General features: G+C 42.7%; 1 long non-coding RNA gene across 2 annotated transcripts in view; it reads right to left on the bottom strand.

Moving 5' to 3' along the window:
* The window catches only part of LOC103746583, a 59,383-nt gene that overhangs the window by 6,226 nt on the left and 31,850 nt on the right, over window positions 1–21,307 (bottom strand). Inside the window, exons 2-4 of one of the 2 annotated variants that reach the window (XR_003846356.1) lie at window positions 14,295–14,424; window positions 11,971–12,072; window positions 9,875–10,043 (exon numbers count right to left, since the gene is read on the bottom strand). This is a non-coding gene — a long non-coding RNA (uncharacterized LOC103746583). Of the gene's footprint in view, window positions 1–9,874; window positions 10,044–10,942; window positions 12,073–14,294; window positions 14,425–21,307 lie in introns of those variants that run through there. The other variant, XR_003846357.1, reaches the window with a different exon arrangement.

Genomic DNA, 21,307 nt, shown 5'->3' with positions numbered 1-21,307 from the left:
CTTCTTAAACAAGAGAAACTAAGGTAATTCCAAGAGATGAAGGGTTTTAATTGCCCTGTGGTAACGGTGACTCACAGCAGACTAGGAGAGTCTAATGTGTAAAGAAACTTCACTGTTAGGAGCAATCTGACTTTTCATGGATCTGAGATTGATCTGTCCTTGTCATAGTTGTTCTTTACTTTTGTTGTTGAACAAGGCTGTACCCTAAGTCAAGGAAAATGACTTCAACACACATAATACTATGGGCTAGCTCAGCATTCCTAAACATCCCACCTTTCTACATGATTTGGGCTCTTTTCCCTTAAATAGAGAAAGGCTAACTATCCATGTGTGTTGGGATTGACGTTCCATTAATGAATAAAGTAGTATTGACCTTGGAAGTGCATGATGAATTCAAGGATGGAGCCATTAGTTGTCCTTGAGTAAGGAGGCATCAGACAGGAAGGGCTTTATGAAGGGCTCAGAGTGGGAGAGTGGGTTGTGGTGAAAAGTGTGTAGGCCAGTAAGGAGGTGCACATCACGGTAGGTAGAGGAAGCTCTTACACAGTGACAAGCACAGCAAGGAGAGTGATGGACAGTGCTACAGATGACTACGTTCTAATCCAGATTCCTTTCATTCTTATCCATTCATTTTAATCTTATTCATTTAGTCTTCATACCAAATCTATGAGGTAGGTGTTAGTGGTGACTCGTTATACAATTGAGGAAACAGTATAGGCGCCCGAGTTCAGAGGGAACAACCTCAGGGTCGCCTGAGGATGAGTACAACTCCTTTCCTTTGCCAAAACCAGACCAGTGATGCAGACAAGGCCCCTTTTCTCTTACAACATCAAGGTAAGACAGAGTGGAAGGAAAGTCATCACCCCAAAATGATGTCAATAAATAGAGTTCCAATAGCCTATCAGCATGAGGATAATGAAAACCAATCAGGGTAATACAGATCTCTTTCCACAAGATTAACTACGACCAGACCAGGGATGGTGTTAGCCTTGTTTCTCTGCACCTAGCCTATGGAAGCTGCCACACACACGACACCATTCCAAAGACTTGCTGCTTGTGTTGATGCAGCCGCAGCAGCCCTCCCCTTCCCTGCTGCACAGCCATAGTTGGTAGCCCAAGATTTCGCTGAGGAATTTCTTCCCAGTTCAAGTCAGTTTAGGAAGAACATGGAGAAAAAAAAAAATTGAATCAACAATTTAGAATTAAGGGGATTTGGGAGGTAATTTCCACCAGCAAAATATAACACTTAAAGCAATTTCTGAAGCAGAAATCTTTACCACTCCAGCACTTTTTCCTGACAGCTCCCTGACTCATACTTCCTCTCCCCTGATTCCTTACTGGGTTGCTCTCAGCTCTACACCTTTCCCTCAACAGCACCTAGCTGCTTGCCCCTCTCTTATTATAGTAGCACAATCATGCAGCCTCATGGCTAGCTCTCCATTGTCTAAAGCAAGGCCCACCTTCCCGTATGAACACGGGTTGCTTATCTTTGGCCTTCATTCTCAATCACAATGTTTGTGTCCCCAAATGTGCCAGGCAGTTTCACACCCCTGGTCGTTTGCCACCAATTCTGGTCCTTCTTCTTGGTCTGTCCCTAAGAAGTCTTTCATGGCCTTTTCTGACCTAATCTGTGGACCTTTTCAGCTCTGTCACAGAACCTGTCACACCAGTGAATTTTGCCCCTTAACATCTGGGCTTCCCATAAGAGATTCTGGCTCTCCACTACATCTTTGCATCTCCTACTAACACACTGACAGAGGAAAGAGGCTCAATAAAAACTGTTGAACTGAACAGAAGGTGATTGTCATTATCACCGCCACTGGGCCACAGTGAACTGTCACAGAGTACAATTTCACTGTACAGAGAGGTAGAAGGAGAGACAGTCAAAGCTCTTTGTTGAGCCCAATGTAACAAACAGAGCCCCTCTAAAACTGGAGATAAGGAACAAAAGCCCAAGAAAGCAACAATAAGCTTGATGTATCACTCTTGGATGCAAAAGATTGGAAATGTAGTGCAGCCCAAGCCGCTTATCTTTGATAGCTCTGACAAGTTTTCTGGGGTGGGGGGTGGAATAAAAGAATAAAATTAAAATGTGTGGTCAGAAGGTTAGAGAAAGGAAAGGCACACATTTCCGCTGGGGACTAGGAAGTGGTCTTGTCTTCCGCAGCAGGGCTGTCTAATAAATCTGGAGAGTTTTATTGACTTCATAGGCGCAAAAATAACCACCCGGAGAAGACATCAGGTTTCACTTACACTTTTGGAAAGTAACTTCTCACAGACGCGAGGTTAAAAGAAAGTGGTTGCATGGGCCTCTGCTGTGGTGGTGTGTCTCCTGGTATGCGTAATGCAACTGGATCTCAGTTCTGGGATGATGCCCAGACTCAGGGGCTAAAGCCTCTGTTGAAAGCAGTGGGGACAGAGTGTTGCCAACATTTTATGTATGCAACTGTAGATCGATTGTCTTAGTGCAAGAGCAGACTTTGATCAAGAGCGTCTGGAGGGAGTGGTTTCATTAAATGCTGTTTTCATCCCTTAATTCTACAGATTTTATGTCTACTTGTTCCTAAGTCGACCACAGACCCTGAGTGTCCTTGATGCAAAGAAGCCCCTCCCTAAACTCATGTCTGGCTCTCAAGCTGTAGCAGTCACTGGCAGGGGAGTTCCTGGGTAGAAAGGATACACAGTTGGGGAGGTGCTGCTCCATACCTCTTTGGTTTCATATTAGACCAGTCAGAAAGGAAAATCTTGATGCTCCCTCCCTCCTGCCTGTGTCTGTGATTCATTAGTAAGACTTGAAAACTTCCCCTACACAAAGACAAGCTTTCCTAAACAAAGAACTGATAAGAGCACATGTTTGTGAGAAGAATTCTTCCTTTAAAAAAACAGTCTGGCCAGCACTAGAAAAATAAGCGTCTTAGAAGGTGCAAGTGTTTATTTCTGAAGTCCTTTCAAATGTTCATATTATCATGGAAAGCATGGCATCTACATAACATTTCTAAGGTCCAGCAACTTTCATCTTTCTGGTCTCATGGTTAACCTTAAGACACCCCCCGCCCCCAGGGCAGGGGAAACATTTGGACCATTCTAGTTCTCCTACACAGGGCTGAGGTTGAAGCCAGAGTAGTCATCTTCTGGCCACCCTTGGCGGTAGAGCAGAGCCCTTTGGTGTGGGGGAGGATATGGGACTTTCAGAGCCTCTACAGTATCCACAAAATTAGGATGGGGTCTGAGAATGAAAAGAATTCTTGCATTGGGAATTCAGAATGAATTGCCTTTTTTGAGAGATGACAAGAAACAAATTAGTGGTTTCAAACTTATTTTTTAGTGACAGTATTCTTTTTCAAAGCAAAATCTTTAATAATGAAACAGCAAACCTTTACTGAATCCATGGCAGGTGCAAGGTTAAGTTAAGCAGTTTGCATGTATAGTACTTTTTGTATAGCCTCCACTACAGTGGAATAGGCATTGCTATGATGTCTACTTTATAGATGTGGAAAATGAGAAGCAGCCTGCTTGAGATAAAGCAATATATAAAGCTACTGTATAAACAGGTCACTGTAAGGCGGCTAGGGCACAATTAAGGTGGGAAGACCAGAGATCCTTAATCCCCTGCTGTCTGAGTCTTCTACAGATCTCTCCTCTGCCTAGAGAAAACCCAGGGCTCTGTAGAGCAGTTTCATGGCCTTTGACGAGATAACCTTTCAAATGTCTCTTGGCTCTGTGTTCAGTGGCCCTTCTTCCAGAGATGAAAACCACAGTAAACAACAAAGCAAACCCCAAGCCTGGAATCTGCAAACCTCTCCAGTAAAGGACAGACGCAAGGTCTCTTCTCAGGTACCTGTAAGGAATAGCATTTTTTTTTTTTGCAAAGTAACATAAGAATGAAATTGAAGCTATAAACATCTTGAGGCTGTTAGACTAAATGTGATACTTCTGTTAGAACAACAGTGCCAAAAATCAAGATCAATTTTTGTTTCTTTAATAATTAAGTTATTATTAAGTATTGTGTCAGTTTAATACACTTTCTTATTTACTCACTGGCAAAGTGTCTCTAGTAAATCCATCTACACCAAGTATGAGGTGGTAAAATCTTTCAAATTAAGTATGTATCTGTCTAGGTGGCTTACTCAGAGCACACTTCATCAAGGAAAGGGGACACCTTTGAGGTCTTTGTTAGCTCTTTGCAAAGAGCAATAAACCTCTGAACTCCTGAATCACCCATCAGATTCCCAAAATGGCTTCAGAGTTACTCAGGGAGTGGAAAAAAAGTACTTTCTTATATCTTCACTACAAGTGGAAATAGATATAAAACTATTGGTACTTTTGATACTAGTTATTAAAAATGAAATGTCCAAACTCTTGACCTGATAATTGACCTTCTGGGAATTTATCATAGAGAAATACTTCTGCAATTATTCAAAAATGTTAAAGTATAATGTGATGCCTGCAAGATTGTTCATTGCAGGGAAAACTGAGAAGAACCCAATGTGCGTTAACAGGCAAATGGTTAAGGAAAATACGAGTCAGTCATATAACACAATATGATGTAACCATTAAAAGATTAAAAAGAAAGTCTTTTCTGCACACTGCCATGGTAAGGTGTCTAAGACACATTGGCAGGTTGAAAACAATCTGCTGAATTGACAGCAGCATCTTTTTTTTTTGTAAAATAGTAAATGAAATGTTAATATATGTCACGAAACTGCTTTTCTTAGCTGGATGGGATTTTAGATTTTTGTCTTCTATGCTGCATGTTATAATGTCTCAAGTTATTCATGTGTGTGCATGTATACAGCTGTGTATAGGCATATAGACAGCATTGCTTTGTAATCAGAATCACAGCAGCCAAAACTTCTTCAGCCCCATCCTCTGACATCCCTCATCAGGAAGTGTGGAAGACAAGTATTATTACTTTACTATCAAACAAGATAAATCGGGATACCCAAACATCAAACAGTAGAACATACATGAAAATTCTTCCAGCATTCAACGTTTTCAAATAATTAATACCTTACAAAGAAATCTTTCAGGGAGGAGCTGGTATGGAGACACTTAAACTTGAACTGTTTTTTACTCATTGCTGTAGTTGAGAAAGTACAACTGACAACCAGAGATAAACTGAAGTGTCTTGGGCTGAGGTGATTTGCCAGGGGTGAAGCAGGTCTGTAAAAGGCAAAGATGGGGCTGGAGAGACAGCTCAGTGGTTAAGAGTGTGGGCTGCTTTGAAGAGGACCTGAGTTTGCCTCTCAGAACCCATGTTGGGTTGTTTACAACCCCTTGTAACACCAACTCCAGGGACTCTGACCCCTCTGCACTCAGCATACATACCCATGTGCTCTTGAACGTGCATGCATGTGCACACCCCCCACACCCCGCCACATCTCCCCCACACACTAAAAATGTGTGTTTAATCCTTTTAAGGTGTATGTGTATGTAACTCTGTGTGTGTGTGCGTGTGTGTGTGTGCGCGCGTGCCTGCAGAGGCTAGAAGAGGGTGTTGGATCTGCTAGAGCTGGAGTTGTAGGCAGTTATAAGCCACCTGGCTTGGGTGCTGTGAACTAAAGACGCAAGGTCCTTAACCACTGAGCTATCTCTCTACTCTAGTTCCTGTCTATTCTTTATACATTCATCAAGCTATATTTTAGTGGAATTTCTAGCAGAGAAATCTCTCCATTTGGGAGTCTCTATAGCTTATACAATTAAGGGGACTCAGTAAAGAAGATGCAAGATTACAAACACTTGATCCAAGGCTCTGGGTGGGGCCTGAGATGAGGAGCTATTAACCCTGGCTTCCTTAGTCAAGTGTGGCAGGGAAACCTCACTGCCCTACCCCAGCTTTCTGCAACCAAGCAGTGCAATAGTACACTTCCTTTCCTCTAAAGACCATCCTCCCGAGCAGAGTTTCCCTCCTACATGTGGTGAAGGCTCAAGCAAGATCCTAGACTGTGACATGCCTTTGGGGATGCTCAGCCTGTGTGCACTGACAGGCTCTGCAGAAGCCCTGCTTGTTGACAATGGCAGACACCCAGTTCTTGATGCTCATAAAACTATGGCCATCAGTGCTGGGAAAGATATATTAGGTCATCAATCTCCATTTGAGTCCAAGGCAGGATGGTTCCCCAATGCAGTCATCCGAGCCTTTGTCCAGCCAACTTTGAAATGTCTCTAGGGCCTAACTCTTAAAGCTAGTCCTCAACTCCAGTTCCTGGGCAAATGTTGAATTGCTTGAGCTCAAACAGAAGAAAAAGGGCATTTAAAGTTGGAGCTACATGCTATTTAATTATATCCATTCACCTAGATTTCTATCAGCTGTTTCCAACTGAAGAAAATCATTTAGTGTAAAGAAATCCTTATATCTTTGGCATAAAGTTGCCATCAAGGAACAAATCACTGATTTTTTTCCAGTTCCTTATATTTCAATTTTGGTGGTGCATTTCTGTTTAGCTTGAGGGAAAACAGCAAAATTGCTGGGCTCCTTCAGCTAGAGTTATTCAGAATGAGTAATACTTGAGAGTGGTTTCTGTTAATGGAAAAAAAATAGAATTCTTGTCTTTTCCGTAAATATCTGTCTTCCTTTATGATTGATAACCCTAATCTGCTCACAGTTTTCTAGGCTTTAATGAGGCTATGAAAATGGAGAATCTTAGACGAGGTGTTTGGCACACACCTTTAATCCCAGCACTCAGGAGGCAGAGGCAGGAGAATCTCTGTGAGTTGGAGGTCAGCCTGGTCCACACACTGAGTTCCAGACGAGTCAGGGCTACACAGTGAAACCCTGTCAAAAATAAATAAATAAATAACAAAAGAAGAAAGAGAGAGAGAGAGAGAGAGAGGAAGGAGGAGGAGGAGGAGGAGGAGGAGGGAATCTTAAAACTTTTTCTTTCCTCCCATTTTCCTTTAGCTTCATAATGAACAATCCAGTCTTCTGAAACATCTTGCTATTGTGTAGCAAAGAGAGGAGGATTATTATAGAGCAAAGACTTGAATTAATACTGTTGCTCTATCAATGTATGCATTATGGTCTTAGCAAAATCATTTATCTGCTTAATGTGTATATATGGTTTGCTTGCATGTTCTTGAGAGTATTCAATTCTATTTTTGATAATGTTTTAGTCAATATAGGTGCTAAATAATAATACAATATTTACACATTTTCATTTACCATTTCCTTTTCTTTTTTTTTGTGGTGCAAGGTCAAACCCATACACTCTGCCTCTGAGCTACATTTCCAGCACCCCAGCACTGCGTTTCCATTTTGGTTTGTTCGTCTCATTATGTAGCCCTGGCCAGCATGGAACTTACTATGTAGACTGGGCTGCCACGAGCCTATGGAGATCCTCCTGCCTCTACCTCTCTAGTGCTAGGATTTAGGTATGCGCCACCACATCAAACTTCAATTTCCAATTTAAATCAAAATGAGTAGGTGTTGTTCTGTTGGTGTCACGCTTCTTGGGGGTTCATTCAGCCACAGGGAATCCTTACCTCAAGAATCATTGCTTTGGGGATTTCCATCAACTACCAAGAAAATGACTACTGTCAGGTATGGTGGTGCCCACCTTTAGGCCCACTGGAGCTACAGGGAAACCTCTCTCAAACAAAAACAAAACAAAACAAAAAATTGACCACAGCTGGGCATGGTGGTATATACCTATAAGCCCATTCTTTGGGAGCCTGAGGCAGAAGGATTAAGCATCAGAGAGCAGACTGTCCTATAGTGAGGCCCTGTCTCAAAAAACGAACAGAAAAGAAAACAAACAGAAAAAAAGGTTACTTGAATTAAACTTACATGAATTTAATTAGAGTTGAAAATTTACTGGCAGGGCTGGAGAGATGGCTCAGCAGTTAAGAACACTGCCTGTTCTTGCAGAAGACCCAGGTTCGAATCCCAGCACCCACATGGCAGCTAACAACCTTCCATAACTCCAGTTCCAGGGTATCCGACAGCCTCCTCTGTCCTCTGTGGGCATTGCATGACATGGGTGCACTTACCTAATGCAGGCAATATATGCATACACATAAAATAAAAATAATAAATAAATTTTTTTTAAAAAAAGAAAATTTACTGGCAATTCATCCAAATTGTGTTCATCAAAAACAATGTTACTTTGAAGGTAGAGGAAATTTGAAATAGGGTTACTATGGGGGACAAAAATCATTTGAAACCTCTTCACCCTGGAAAAAATGGCTAAATATAGAAATACTGAAGACATAAATACTAAAGGTAAAAAGATTCTGTTCTCTTTTTTTCTGAGACACAGGCTTGCTATGTATCTCAGGCTGGCCCTGAACTCCCCATCCTCCTGCCTCAGCCTCCTAGTATGGTGATTACAGGTATATGCTCCATACTTAGATTTATTTTCATTTTTTAAAAAATATTTTATTTGTTATTTTTATTTTATGTGTATAAGTGTTATGCCTGCATGTAGGTAAGTACTCGTGTCGTGCAATACCTGTGGAGGACAGAAGAGGCTGCTGGATCCCCTGGAACTGGAGTTATGGAAAGTTGTTAGCTGCCATGTGGGTGCTGGGATTCGAACCCAGGTCTTCTGCAAGAACAACCAGTGTTCTTAACCGCTGAGCCATCTCTCCAGCCTCAGCTTTATTTTCATTTTAAAAAATAGTGCAATACATTATTTGTCCTTTGAAACTTCTGCATCATGCTTTCTCAGAAATGTGCTTGTCTATTCTGATTAATACAAATTCTTAAGAGGAACAAAATTATCAAAAACACATTATTGAAAATCAATGCTACTGTAAAGATATTTTCAAAACTCAAACAATTTTCTAAATGATTTTTATTTGATTCGTGAAAACATTTAAATGTTATAAAGAATCCTATGTCATATTAATGTCATATTAAATAAATAAATGTCATATTAAACAAATTCTCTTTTAAGAAAAATAATTAAATTACACGAGTTTAGGGCTGTCCAGAAAATTATGGACTATATAATAAAAAATTAGGTTTGTGACATCAATAAAAAGTCATTTAAATATTTGCAGTGTTCAGTGTAAATGAATATATTCACATGTTCTTTGAAAATTAATGTATCATTGTTTAGGAACCAGGTTTAAAAAGAAAAGAAATTAGTTTGCTCATTTAATAAAATATATCGCCAGGGTAGAACAGACCCAGGCAGGTAACAACATTAATGGGAGTGTCCCACTGAGTCCCACTTGCCACTTTCTGTAGCACTTTCACCCAGAGTGCTGTGATAGCAATGGTGGAACTGCTCAGCAGCCCCCACACAAGGACAGGCTGTTTTCCAGGGAAAGCTGACTTCCCATTGTGCTGGACTGGGTCCTGCGCTTACCCCAAACCACAGGAAGGGCTGCTGTAGCACACGAGGGTGAATCTAAAGTCAAAGTGTTTGTGGGACCATGCTGCCTCAAACAGCATGACAGAGGGACTCCCTCTCCCTCTCCCTCTCCCTCTCCCTCTCTCCCCCTCTTCCAGCTTCTGATGGCTCTAGGAATTTCAGGTTTGTGGCCACTCACTCTAACCTGAGCCTCTGGTCACACTGCTTTCTTGCCTCTTACAACTACAAAGACCTTTTCCTTTTTAAAAATATTTTTATTTATTTTTATTTTATGTGTATGAGTGTATTGCTTGACTGTTATGTAAGTGCACCAATGCCCACGGAGCTCAGAAGAGGGCATAGGATCCCCTGGAACTGGAGTTACAGTTGTTAGCTGCCATGTGGATGCTAGGAATCGAACCCAGGTCCTCTGCAAGAGCAACTAGTGCTCTCAACAGCTCTCCAGCCCCAAAGACCTTTTTCAAATAAGGCTCCAATAACAAGTCCTGGGAATTTAGATGAACATATATTTTGGGGGGCACCCCCTATAGTTGGTAAATGTTTAGCAATCTTACCAGGTGAGGAGACTCTGTTCAATAGCTTTGCCCCCATTCTGTAAGTTCTGCCACCAGGATCAGCTTCAGGATATGAAGGGAAATCACTGACCATGGAATTTGGAAGAGGTGCAGAGTAGCACATCAGTGCTTCCTTCTACCATGCAGATCCAATAGAGAGCCGTCACCTCTAGAGCACAGATGATGACAAACATGTGAAATGGTTATGAGCTGAGAAGTCATGTGTCACTCCTTTTATTTGTAAGATTTTTAGGATTATTTCATTATAAGTTTATACGCTTTAAATATCCACAGCAGTTGTAACAAATGGTTCACAAATTCCCTGCTTACCAATTGGTCTCTATGGATCAACATGAGCTAGTGTCAATCAGTACACAATTCAATAGGGTATCTAAGTGATAAGCCTGGGCACAGAATATGCTTAGTCAGCCAGCAATTGCCAGCCAGAGCACAGGAACTGAAAATGGGATTGGTGCTTCATTCAGAGAAAACTGGAGTGTTAGTAACTAAATAAAGGGAAAATTAGAGAAAGGAAAACCCCAATAATTCGCCTTCGGTGTCATTGTTTAAGCATGTGTGTGTATATGTGTGTGTGTGTGTGTGTGTGTGTGTGTATACACATATGTTTAAATTTTTGTTTTATTTTTAATTATGTGTGTGTGCACGTGCGTGTGGAGGGGAGGGGACTGTGCAAATAAGCACTATTCCCAGAGACCAGAAGCAGGTATCAGATCTCCTGGAGCTGGAGCTATAGGTAGTTGTGAGCTGCCTGGTATGGGTGTTGGGACTCAAACTCCAATCCTCTGCAAGAGCAATACACTCTTTAACTACTGAGTCATATTTACAGCCCCATTTAAATATATTTTAATAATTTCAGATCAAATAAGAAGTTATGAGTATTGTGAGTAAGGTTGGATTTTCAAGTCAGAATCTCTCCACTCAGGAAAACCTTTTTATATATCATTTCAGCTTGTAAGATCTGTTATTAAATTCTGAATACATTTATCACAAGGTGACTAGGTTCTGATAAAGAAAAACAACCCAATTTTTAAGGTATTCTTTAAAAAATATTAATGGCTTTATTGAGATGTAATTGATGCACCATGTAATTTACATATTTAAGAATACATTTTCAGTGGTTTTAAAAAATACAGTCGTCAAGAAAAACAACTATCACCTCAATTCATTCTAGAACATTTAATCACCCTGAAAAGGAATTCTGCATCTCTCCTGTTGCCCAAAGCCCACTTCCTCTCCCCAAGTTGTAGCCAACCACTGGTCTGCTTTCTGTCTCCATAGACAGCTAGGCCTGTTTATGCCAGAAATCTCATATAATATGCCCTCCCTTGTGATGGGATTATTTTACTTAGCATGATGTTTTAAGAGCTATCCATACTGTCATGCCTTTCGTTCCAATCCTTTTTATTGCTGAATGCTATTTCATTATATGGATATACCGCATTATGTCTATCCATTTGTTGGCAGATATTTAAACTCTTTTCCCTTTTTAGCAGCCTTTAAAATGACACTGTGGAGATGGTCTTTTTTCCTTTTCCCCCAGTGTTGGAGATATAACCTAGGCCCATGCACATGCTATGTACATGCTCCGTGACTGAGCTATGTCCCGGGTCCTGCTGCTGCGATGTGCACTTTTGTACAAGTTTTATGTGGATATAATTTTCCATTTCTCTTAATGTAATGGTCTTTAAGTAAAAATTTTAAAGCAAGTTTCTTATTTTCCATGTGATTAAGGGGGACTATCAGTTAGAACTTAACTCTGACAAATTGTCTGACATATTCAGTTTCAAACCTCAAGTATTGGATCACCCTTCCCCAAATCCTACTGTTTCTTGGTAATGGGGGAAGAGGGGCTGTCAGGACAAGAGGGCACTGGCTAATGTGGGACTCTTAGACCTAGGAGCAGATGTGATAGGATTCTCTCTGCTGCACCATGCCCACGCCTTGCTCACAGCAGGCTTACAGTACTTAGCCCATCACAATCTTCTTTCCAGGGCTCTCTTTGTGTAAACTGTAAGGAAGATTAAAAATAAAACCTTCTTTTCTGAAATCAGAGTCAGAGCGTTTGGGAAATTTACAGCAAAGAGGTAGGGAAAGTAACTTCTCCAACAAGGGTCAGAGAGCTTCGCTTTCTTTCTTCCTGGCATGACTTGGAAGCATCGTTCTGTGCATCTGCGGTCCTGCAGTGAAAAAGAGTGCTCTATGTTAATTTATATGTCAACCTTCTTTCACGAAATGCTGAATGTCTCAAACGTGTTTCACTTACTCCCTTAAGGGAGAGCGTATAACGTGCACAAGAAATAACTCCTTTTAAAATTTACACTCTCCAGTTAGTGCTGGGCAGAAACGGAACCAGCAAAGCAGACCTCCAGACCAAACATTCCACTGTATTATTTCCAGTGTGCCTGTATAAATCAATTCATATCCTTAAAAACAGAACCTTTCCATAACAGCCTCATGACTGAACTCGACTCACCAATGATGAGCTCTCTTTCACTGGGAGCTAAACTTTCTCTTCCAAATTTGAATCAACTGCTATGGCATGCACCTTGAAATCAGAGGATATAGTTTATTTGTAGTTAAGTGCTCAGAGCTGCCTGGTCATCTGCACAGGTAGCTCTGATTTTATTTTCCAGCTCAACCTGCTGAACTCACCCTAACTGAGAATATATTAGGGCCAGCTCAGCACAGAGAAAGAGGGGCCTTGTTCTAGGTGTGTGATAAAACACCCTAATAAAAAGCAATTTAGGGGAGAAAGGGTTTATTCAGCTTACACTTCCAAGTTATAGTCAATCACTGCAGGCAAGTCAAGGCAGGAACTTGAGACAGGTGGTCACACTGCATCCATAGTGAAAAACAGAGATAAATGTACGCATGCATGCATGCTTGGGCTCAGCTCGATGTCTCTGTTCTATAGTTCAGAACCCGGCCAAGGGAATGATGCCACCCACACTGGGCATGGTCTTCCCACATCAACTAATTTTTCACTTTTTTAAAATATTTTACTTTATTTATTTATTTATTTATTTATTTATTTGTATGCATGTATTGCCTACAAGTGGCTGTAAGTTTCTAGGTTCACAGTTGAATTAATACAGTTATACAATATTGAACTCAGTATAAGCCCTGCAAATTTTATCAATTAACTTTTAATTAAGACAATCCCTTACAAACATGTCCACAGGCCAACCTAATATAGATAATTCAATTCCTCACCAAGACTCTTTTCCCAGGTGATTTTAGGTTGGTCAAATTGACAAAGCTGATCATCATACTTCCCCCTTTGTCAATGTGATACACACAAACACATCAATTTTAAACCATAACCTTCCACTCCTTACCCCCAAAGTCTCATTGAGGGTCCAGGGAGATGGTTCAATTGGCAAAATGCCTGCTGCACAAATATGAGGACTTGAGTTCAGATCCCCAGCACCCATGTAATTTGTAACCCTAGTGCTGGGGCTGGAGGTGGAGACAGGAGGACTGCCAGAGCTTGGGAAGCCTGTGCAGTCAACTAAGGAGCTCCATGTTCAGTGAGAGACCTGTCTCAGAAAACAAGATGGAGAATAATTGAGGAAAACACCTGGCACTGACCTCTGGCCACAGACACACAGACACACAGACACACACATGCACATACACACATGCACACACACACAGGCGTGCACACACACACATACACACACACAGGCACACACGCACACAGGTACACATGTACACAGGCACACACACACACAGGCACACACGCACACGTACACATATACACTACACACAAATAAAAAGAAACTAATTTTTAAAAGATACCTACATTGCGAGATCCTTGGGGCTAAACCCTAAGGAAAGAAAAATCCTGGTCAGAGCCACATAAGCTCAGGCGGAATCACACTTGGGGAATATTCATGGCTTTCTTTCCACCCTTAGAAAACCATGGGCTCCATAAATTCTCTCCCAGTGATTACCAGGGATGGGAAGTCTTAGTCCAGTTGGTTACAAAAAGCTCAATGTAGTGTCTAGCTCCAGTTTTATTTGGGTTCCCATAATCTTAATACACATATTATTTAAAACGTGTGTCATTTGTCAACCAGACAAAGTATGTGAGTTCTGGAGATCTAGTGGAAGACAAAAAGGAAGGACCTCTGTTGGGAATTCAGAATGTGAAGATGGAGAGAGCAGAACATCAGTGCAAACACAGGCCACTTATAAGTAAGGAATCTTGCGTGACTGGTCACATTACACTCCCAGAAAGCTAGCCCTGCTGCCAATATTCAAAAAAACAGGCTCTCATGCTGGAAAATCTGTTGACATTGGATCTGCCTTTCCAAATGGTTGCACTATGGTTGGTGCCATAATAAAATACCACAAAACTGGAAATGTATTATCTCACAGTTTTAGAGTCCCAAACCTGAAACCAAGGTGAGCAGCGCTGGTTTCTTCTGAGGTCTCTTTGCTTGGCCTGTACACAGTGTCTTTATCCCTTTGTCTTCAGATGGTCTTGCTTTGTACGTCTGTGCCAATCTTTTCTTAGACGGACCCTGTCAGTCACATTAGATTAAGAGTCACCTCATTGAAGCATTACTCTCTCTCCAAAGATTGCTAGGGCAGTGAGGGCTTGGCAGGTAAAAGTACTTGCTGATAAGACTGATAAACCGAGGGGCTGGAAGGGTGGCTCAGGGGTTAAAAGTGCTGATTGCTCTTGCAGAAGTCCCAGGTTCAATTCCCAGCACCCACATGGTGCCTAACTTGAATTACAACATGGGTGTACTTACATACATGCAGGCAATATACTTGTACGCATAAAATAAAAATAATAAATGAAGTATCTTTTTTAAAAGACTAACAAACTGAGTTTGACCCCCCAGGACCCACAAAGTGGAGAGAACTCCTAAGAGTCATCCTCTGACCTCCACAAGTGCACACAAAATAAATGTAATTAAAAAAAATTTATTATTTTTATTTTATGTGTATACATGTATTGCCTGCATGTAGGTAAGTGCACCTGTGTCATGCAATGCCGGCAGAGGACAGAAGAGGCTATTGGATCCCCTGGAACTGGAGTTATGGACAGTTGTTAGCTGCCATGTGGGTGCTGGGATTCGAACCTGGGTCTTCTACAAGAATAGCCAGTGTTCTTAACCACCGAGCCATTTCTCCAGCTCCATAAATGTAATTCTTAGAGGAACCTTGCCTCCAAATATGTCACATTCTGGGGGTTAGAACTGCAACATATGAAATCTGGAAATCTACAGTTCAGTTTGTAAAATAACTGTTTCCTTTAAAGGAGGACACTGTGCTCCGAGTCACCATACTAACTGTTCTCCAGACCTTGCTCACCTGAGGCATGGGTCAGTTGCCATAGGTCATCTCATTTGGGTGCTATTCTTCCTCCTGGCTGACCTCTCTCAGACAGGGACTGACTCCTCCCTATAGCACATGGACTGGTGACACTCTCTCCTGTGGTAAGACAGCTATACACTTTAGCCACAGTTACAGAAGTAAGGTTGCTGCTCCAGTGATCTTCACTGGACAACCATGGTTTCCTTAATAAATAGTAACAGTAAACTGTATCCTCTACAGAGATAACAGCTGGAGTGCACTGTGGAAGGAAGAAGTGGCCTTGATCACCTGACTATCTGAGGGATGGCCTTAAATTTCAATGGAATCCCAGACTGGTCTTCATACCTATTTGTAGAAAAATGTTAGCTAGATTGTAGCTGAAAACTCTGCTAATTCTGGGGGAAGTTTTTGGTCTCATGCCTAGAACTATTAAAGTAAGTGTTCACACCTACCACATGTGACACAGAGCAGAATTTCCAGCATGACACTTAGTACTTTATTTTTAAAAGAGGCAACAGGACTGAAGTCCTGCTCATTCTACAGCTCTTTCTCTTTTTTTCTATCCGATTTAAAAAAATTTATTGAATTTTTATGTATTGCATACAGAAAATCACCCCTCTCCCCACTGGAATTCATATATTCTGTCATTTGTGTTAAGGCCCATCATGCACGGTTAGTGTCCCCAGACGTCCCTCAGTGCAAGTTCATCCGCTGAGATCTAGTCAGCCAATCTAGAGTCCCTCCCTTTATGAAGATCAGCTCTTCCTCAGCCAGCAGTAATCAGCTGCCAATAATTCATCTAAGATCGGAGCTTGCTGTTCATTTCCGCAGTTCTATGCTGGGTTTTTGACTGCTTAAGTTTGCATAGGTCTTGTGCATGCTAACACCACTGCTGTAGGCTCATATGAGAAGGGTCCCAGGCATATAGTCATGCACTTCCTCCCTTGCTCTTACACCCCTCCCCTTCCAAAATGGTCCCTGAGCCCTGGGTATATGAATTTTAATACAGGAGTCCTGTCCAAGGACCCACACTCTACAGACTCTTATTCTCTGCGTTTGACCCATTTGTAGCCTTTTGTGTTCCTGGCCCTCTGTTGCATGAGGGAGCTTCATTGATGAGAATTCAAAGATGCATTAGTGTTCTCTTCATCCCTTGTTCTATGTTCTGTGAGCCTTAGGTGTAGAGGTTGCACCCTAGATGTGCCACTTAGGCTTGGGCAATTCACAGAGAATCTGTGTGTGTGTGTGTGTGTGTGTATGTGTGTGTGTGTGACCAGTTGTGGAACTCTGCATTTATCTGTCTCTTGAAAAAAAGAAGCTACTTTGATGGGTGGTGACTGGGATACTTGTCTATAAATTTAAGAATCCATATTTTGCATATGGGAAGAAATTACATTTGTCTAGGGATGTGACAGCCTTGGCATTTTCTACAGCTTTCAAGCAATGTCAACACAGGGTGGGAGGGTGAGCGGCTTCTGTGCTGAAAGCAGGTACATTTCACTTTCAAACTTCGCTCAGAATCAGAGAACTTACAGTGCTGAAGCACACATCTGCACCTGCACAGACACTTTTCTTTTTTTTCGTCTTTTTTGAGACAGGGTCTCCCTGTAGCCCCAGCTGTCCTGGAACTCACTATGTGGGCCAGGCTGGCCTTGAACTCACAGAGATCCGCCTGCCTCTGCCTCTGCCTCCCGAGTGCTGGGATTAAAGGTGAACGCCACCACGCCCGGCTTGGCACTTTTAAAAAGTCACTTTTTCGAGGTTCTGAGAAAAGAGGGCGCACTGTAATGATTACTGAGTACTGGAGCTTAGAAAGCCCTTGAAAATAGCTTACTCCAAAGTATTTGATTTTAAGGCAAGATGCTGGAATTCCAAATGACTCCCCTGCCAGAACAGAACGTCTCCCAAACTACAGAGGTTTGTTTTTTTCAAGTCAGTATATTTCTTACTCGACAGGGTTGCCTTTAAGCAGACATGGTCTTGTTAGCCCAAATTGCAAGCAAAGAAAACAAAAGAAGCACAATAAACTAACATACACATAAACCTTGCCCTTTCTACACTGGAGTCTCTATTTAGACTCCGGAATTGAGAAAGCAAGGCCATTTCAACTCCAACTCCCTTGGCAAACAGAAAAAAAGGCATCTGACCAGAGGCTTCTCCAGCGAATCTAGGAGTCTCTGCGGCTCCACACAGCTCTCTGGCAGCTGATGTCAGTCTAACACCAGGGGGCGCAGCAACCTTTGTCCTGATGCACTCTGAAGACAAGCTGAGAAGCCTGGCTGGGCCTTCAAGAAACTCGATTTTTCCCTCTTTTCACAGTTTCTTCTTGGAATCAGCCTGCTCCCCAGGCTCCTTCATCATCTCTCCTTCTTCCTGAGACACCCTCAGATTCTCTCTCCACAATCTCAGTGTGTGCATATTGCAATATTACAGCTGTCCAGGCCACCAGCCCTTTCCCATCCACTTCTACTCTGCAAAACCTAGAAGACTCTGGTGGCAGCTTATCATATAATTTCTTCCCAGTTGAAAGTCCCTAAATTAAGGAAGCCTCCGAAGAAGAATTTAAAAAATAAATCAAGACAAAAATGAGCATCCTGGAAGAATTGGCACATAAATTAAATAATGTTTCTGAAAAGTTCCTGCCTTCTTTTCCGATGAAGGTACCATGTCTGTCCGCAGTAGTCTATGAACAGCTATTAGGGTGCATCTTTACCAAAGGGACAGACTTAAGCATCTTTTAGGCCACATTTCTAATACTATCAGTTAGCCACTGTGCCCACACAGATTGTCTGCGTCCCAACCAACTTGCTTCCAGCAGAAAGAAATCCACTTTGCACTTGCAGAGCTCTCATCCTCACAGACAAAGAGTAACTTCTTTCACTTTGACACCCTCCTAATGCTGCCCCTACAGATACAGATACACCTAGTGCAAATCATCAAATGCCAAACGCACACCCCTTTGCAAAGATCCCTAAATCTCTATTGTTCCAACTGCACAGCCACTGAGTCCTAAAGTCACCTTTGAAAAGCAGGAATCATATTTACATAGAGAAACTTTAAATTTGCACAGCTTTTTCCTTTTCTCTCCTTGGAATGTCCCAACAACCCTAAGGGATAGTCAGGAAAATCCAAAGCTTCAGAGCCATGTCCCAGTCCTGGGCCTATCACAGGGTAGAGGCAGCTGTAGGACTTGGTCATAAGGCATGGAGAATGGCTTGTACAATTACACCAAGGCCCGGGAGGAATGCAGCCACTACAAATAATTATTAGTATGTTATGGGTTTCTGAAAACAACATTTTTGGATGGCATAGGAAGAAATGAAAAGAAAAAAAAAGAAAAAAACAAGATCCTATCAATTCTAATCTCACAGGCCTTATGATCTATGACTTTGCTCCTTCCTCCCCGTTCACTTTCGTGCAAGTACAACAGTGAGAGGTGCTATGCCTGGAAACAGGTAGCCGTGTTGTGTTCGCTTGAGAACCTTTCTTTCCTCACTCATAAAACTATTATTACATCTGTCAAGTACACAGGCAGCCACTGAAATGAAGACTACATATTATTTGGGGAGAGGGAGTGGAACAGGAGACTTTTACTTTCATTTTATGTTCTTTTGTATTGTCTGAAGTATTTTGATTTACGCACGCCCTCCTTTTCTATCTTTTACATCTTGTTGGGGCTAAGGAGGCTCAGAGTTGCCAAGAGGATAACTCACACGTCTGGATGGATGTCACGTGCTGGCTCACAGCTGATGCTCACCAAACAGTAGTTCATTGTCAGCTATAGTACCTCCCTCAAACAGAGCAGGTGGAATCCAGAAACAAGACCCCCAGAAGTTGCCACAGACACTGCTCTCTGTTCCTTCCACGTCCCTTCTCCATGCCTCAATTTCTTCAAAGTGATGAGACAGAGGTCAATTGACTTGGAAAGTGGTGGAAAAGACAAGACAACTTGCTCACCACCAAAAACTGCCTTCTGCAATTCAGTCACACTCTGCAAGAGGAGGCCTCTCAAGCGTGGACTCGGCAGACAGAGAGCTTCCTAGGAGAAACTGTCATGTAGGATGTGCAGATCCGGTCAGAGACAGCTGAGCAAGCTCTAAAGCAAGTACAGAAAGTTAGGAAACAAATGATGTGTGAGCATTGTGTGAGGTCATCAGCTTTTGGGGGAGGTGGGAAAAGAACATTTCAGCTGTTCCTTGGGTGCAGTTGTCACTACAATCTTTTCCAGAGAAGAGGAATGCTCTGGGTGGGCAGAAAGGGCATAACTGAAGGTTGGGATATCCATGGCCAAGTGGCAGCCAGCCCCAGCCCAATTCCCCAGTTCCCTGCATAATTCTTTCTCAGGCCCATTATAGAGCATAGGCCCTCAGGAAACAGACCCTGGGCAGGGCAGGCCTTCAGATAAATGGGTTTTGGATAAAACCAAAAAAGAACATACTGCCCACAAGAGTTGAGCTAAAGCAGCTCTCAAGTCTCTTCCAACCTTCCACCTTCTCTGAACAAGAGCAGAGTAGAGAGGTGAGGCATGGCAGGTAAAGGGGTCAGGCTCCTGCCTACTCTGTTGCCCCTTAATAGTGGTTTTCAGAAGCTTGTTTTGAAACATACACCCAGCTCTTCAAATTAGAGATCTGTTCCCAGAACCTACAGTGATTCATTCCCCACCCTGCTCAGATTGATCTCCCTTTCTTCTGCCTGCAGTTTGGCGTTTGGGGACTGGAGGCAGGTAGTCTGGTGGGTAGGAAGGTTGCGGCTTTCTTTTCGCCAGCAGCCTCCTTCCTATTTAAAGCAGCGCCGCCTGTCACGGCAGCTCCGTGCCAATGTTTTATTTGCAGGCAGATTTTCTGACATTGTAAAGGGGGCGTTCAGAGCAGATGGGAAGCCCTTTCCCAAGGCCATCGGGTAGAGCAGAAATCAGTCCTACCCCCACCCCAGCAGGACTCCTTCGTCCTCCCTCGTCCTCCCTCGCAGTCAGCACCCAGAAGGTTTCTGAGTTTATATTCTTTAAAAAGGAAGGAGAGAGTTCATGTATTTTATTTATGTGGCAGTGTCTGTTAAATTGCATGTCCCCCTAAAGCCCTCGGTGTCAGAACCTCTCATCCAACTCGGAGGTAGTGTTTTCAACTCTTGAGGGATCTGAAATAACGGTACGCTGACACCTGGAAGACCCTCCTTTTTTAATGAGGCCTTGAGATGGAGAGGCGGTTTGCACCGAGGAGTAGGCAGGTAGCAACAGCTCCGGCTGATCTCCAGAGGCAAAACCAAATAAATAAGTACAGCTCCAACCACCACATTCTGACGACACTTACGTTCCGTGAAATTCTGTATTTTCAGAGGAACGCCAAGTGTTGTATATTGCAAGTCACTTTCAAAGGCGTTCCCGAATGTCTGACCACTTGTTAAAACGTCTCTGTGCCTGCTTTTCTACATGGTTCTTCTCTGCACCCGTTTCTAGCTCTAATAGGCTGCGTTGTTTATTATCCTTGGGTTGGTGCCCCTGGGGTTGAGCTGAAATAAAGCAGGAGCTCCGAGGCTGAGCGCTGAAAAATACGCAGGGCTTCCCAGGCCGGCGAGGGTCTCGGGCTGCAGAGCCCACCCTCCTGGGGAAAGCCCACTCGTGCCAAGTTTGCAAGAGTTTTTTCCAAACGCAGAGAAGTCTTGGGAAGCCCAAAGCTCGGGTGGCCCGGTGCAGAAAGGAGGTACCCAGGGAAGGGAAACGCCAAGAAGGACAGGGAGGTCTTGGGAGCGATCAGGCTAATATTGCCAGGATGATTAACTGCGGGTTTGGAACCTGCAGCGTGCACAGGGTTCTGAGACTCAACAACCTTCTAATAAATTTTGGCTTTTCTGCGTGGCCCTTGTAGTCTTCACTGTTAAAAAGAGTGCCCTAAACAAGATGCAGCTTGCCCCCCTCCTACCCCACACTTTCCTCATATTTGCTCCCATTTCGTTTGCGGCCGAATATTGGGTGGATAGGAGCGCGTGCTCTTAGAAAATTAAATGTCCGCTACCTCCAGCCACTAGGAAAGTTGTTTCATCTCTCCAGCTCTCCCATCCAGACCCCCTTTCCAAGGGCCTTTCCAA

Source organism: Nannospalax galili, unplaced genomic scaffold (assembly GCF_000622305.1).
Source record: "Nannospalax galili isolate Female #2095 unplaced genomic scaffold, S.galili_v1.0 scaffold663, whole genome shotgun sequence".
Classification (NCBI taxonomy): Eukaryota; Metazoa; Chordata; class Mammalia; order Rodentia; family Spalacidae; genus Nannospalax; species Nannospalax galili.
The sequence above is the reverse complement of the archived record's forward strand: the minus strand, read 5'-3'. Positions and strand labels throughout refer to the sequence as shown.